A 3423-nucleotide genomic window follows, 5' to 3' on the forward strand; every position below is an offset into this window, starting at 1 on the left:
GATTAGCGAAGCCCAGTGAATTAGATTAGCCCAGTGGATTGGATCATCTAATGGGATCAGTGGGATATCCAAGTGGACCCAGCTCTGGCATCGCAACGTGGATCGTGCATCCATCAACTGCATTAACTAGCGGGGCTATCAGCAAAGATCTATAGCGATGATGGTATCTCTCCCGGGTATCGGCTAGCGATAATCAGCACCTCCATCCTGTGACTGATGGGGACTATAAGCATCCTGTATATGCGCTTCCCTGTGGCAACCGACTGTGAATGACCGGTGGGGGAGGGCTATTGGCTATTGGCAATAACTTGAAAGCCTTGTGCATTGATGGAAAACATCTTTCGAGATGGGTGGTCCACCGGGCGAATGAAAGCCCTCCAACTCTAACTCTTACTAGAAATAGAAAACTCTACCTAGAACTCGACGAAGGAAATCGAACCTCTCGAACCTATACCCTCGACCCTCGACCTCTCCACCTAACAAAGCTGATCATTTCCAGGGGGTCATTGCAAGCTGGTCAGCTGAGATACAATCATTGACAGGAGGTCGATAGCCAGAGTCTAATTGCCAGAAGGTGGTCATTGTCTGATCATAGTATAGTTTATCGATCATAGCCAGAGGGGCAGTGCCGAGAGAAGAAGGAAGCCCCCATCAAGGGCTGAAAGGAAGGACAAGGCCCCCCCATCAATAGTCGAGATAGAAGGGCCCTATCAATCCACCGAATAGAAGATTGATTATGTTACCATGTAAACACCTGAAGACATTGGAACCATGTTGGTTACATACAAGCATATCAATTAAGCTAGGTTATCGCCAGACGATATCGATCTATCGGTTGAACGGTTGAATACCTGGTTCGTTTGGAGCAGGCACAAAGTCTTGTTGGAACAGAGTCAGGAAAACCTTCTCTTTCGTTTGTGGATTTCGCCTAAGAGAATCTCATCTTTAGGGGGTCCGAGGCATGAATATTATACTCATCGGGAGCTAAAATTGGATTTTCTCCTTGCCCTCAAAAGCGCAAGCCCTCCGGACCTTAATGAACTATACCCTTTGACAATGTTTTATCTATGATAGTCGAGCATAGCCGATAGCCGACAGTCGATGCCAGGTGTCGATCCAATAGGAGATCCCTAGGAAGGAGGTCCCTATTGATGGTTGTCGATACCTCGAACCTCAAACTCACTTAATGTGCTATGAAACACACGTACTTTGAATGGATGCCCATGGTGATCATTACTTACGATGCACCTGCTTTGAGCACGCCAGACACTTTGTGCGGGTAGTCCCAGTAAGCGAGCGAGGTGGATGAGGCTTGATAGTGATTGATTGATAGAAAACATCTTCTGAGATAGGCATTGGATGAATGACAGCCTCACCACTAGCCCAGAGAGAGGATAAGGTCCCACGATACCCGACTCACCTTCAACACACGCTACATCCCAGACATAGCCCTCGACCTAGACCTAGAACTATTCCTCGAACTCTTCCTCGATATAGACCCCCTACCCTACATAGAACTATACCTCGACCTCACTTAAAGCTACGGAACATTGAAATGCTCCTAACCGGCCTGGACTGCATGGTTGGGCTTATCAGTTTGACTTGGAGACTCGGCTTGACTTAACGGCTCAAAACAATGCTAAGAAGAAAGATGCATTACTTATAATGCACCTGTCGAGGATCATCGACAGACACACGGTTTCATTCACACTTGTCAGGGAATGCCAGTCAGCAATGGGGAGTAAGTAGCACCAGTTAGTAACTGATTGATTGCCCACATCGGCAGAGAGGGGCGCGGTCCAACGGACGGACGAATGACAACAGCTTGAGCGGTGGCAGCCTTACCAATTGATACGGAACAGGAGTTACTACAGCTACTCACAAGGAGGGGCCTAATAACAGGGGCTACAGGTGGGACTTATCCACAGGGGAATAATTCACAGGGAGGGACCTAATCAATGGACCTAATCAATGGGTCTAATCGAAGGATACTAATACACACAGGGAAGGGCCTAATCAATGGGGTTCCTCAATGGGGGGCTCTGCGCTATTCAACTTTTGAGCTACTTGGCTGAGCTACTTAGCTTGGCTCCCGGTTATATAAAACATCCTCATTCACTATTTTCGTATATTCAAATTGTTATTTTTAGGAGGCAAGGTCCCGGAGGGGCTTGCGCTTCCTAGTGCAAGGGTAATAAGAAAATTCTTTCTTTATGTCTGAGTGCTTACCAGAGAAGCCCACCCTTCTAGTTGAGCTTGACACTTGGTAACCGATTACTACACCAATTGCAGATCTCGCTATCTGTTGTCGCGTTTTCGTAAGCGATCGAGCGACTCCATCTGATTGGTGGGACCTTCCCGAACTACTAGATCCTATGAGCATAGTAGTGGGGTAGCCCAAGCTTTGAGTTTCGATCGTAATGATATAGAACATCTCGTTCATTCTCCGCTTGTTCAGTGGTCCACAGAACGGGACGGAGCCCTCCCCAACTTTTCTTATTGACTTTTATATACGTATTAACAACTTCAAGAAAAGATACAATCCCTCCTCTATTTACTGAGGAGAATGGGCAAATAATAATAATTCTGCTTGAAAGTTTCTATAATCTCTCAGTTGTTAATACGTATATAAGGTATAGTTAGTGATTGAAAGCTAATCTAATCCAACTAATCCTACTGGGAACCTTCTATTATTTACGTATTACCTAGTTTCTATTTCTCTGATGAGATAACCCCCTTTTTAGAGAATATTGCTTATTAAGGTAGGCGGCCCTAGCTTTCATTAGATTCCTTTTCTAGGGAGCAGATTCTGATCCGATCATTTACGTATTAACGAGTCGAGTCCTATCTATCTATTATGCACTCGACTTGTATATAAATAGGTTTAGCTCGGTTGGGAGAGATCATTTCTCTTAAGAGGCTTGCTTCTCTCTCGAATTGACTTGGATTCAAGGGGGCGGGCTTCTAGGATTATCTAAGGCACCTGGTTAATGCTCCTCCCCTTTCAGGATTGAGTGCTCCTCCCCGTTAATGGGTTAATGCTTCTACCTACCGCTTGCTACCTACCCACAACTGGTTAATGCACTGATTATCTATGTCAATGCTTCTGCCCGGTGTCCCGGTTAATGCTACTTCTACGGAAACTGGTGAATGTCGGCTGGCGTTGCTTGGTATCCGATCTCGCATAGTATCAGGTCCTAGCCTGTCCAGTTAGTTAGAGTCAAGGGAAAGCCTAGGCGAATAGAGCCTGTCCAGTTAGTTAGAGTCGAGGGAAAGCCTAGGCGAATAGAGCCTGTCCCAAGTGCTTGTCTCAGCCACCGGTATCCATCCATCCCTGTCTCTGTTTCTCTGCCCGAGTCTCGTTCGGTTCACCCATGAACTATAGACACATTCACTGAGTGCGAATAGCAAATACAATCAGGA

Source organism: Pinus tabuliformis, chromosome 8 (assembly GCF_031772625.1).
Source record: "Pinus tabuliformis cultivar Carrire ecotype Pingquan chromosome 8, CPIR1, whole genome shotgun sequence".
In the NCBI taxonomy this organism is placed as follows: Eukaryota; Viridiplantae; Streptophyta; class Pinopsida; order Pinales; family Pinaceae; genus Pinus; species Pinus tabuliformis.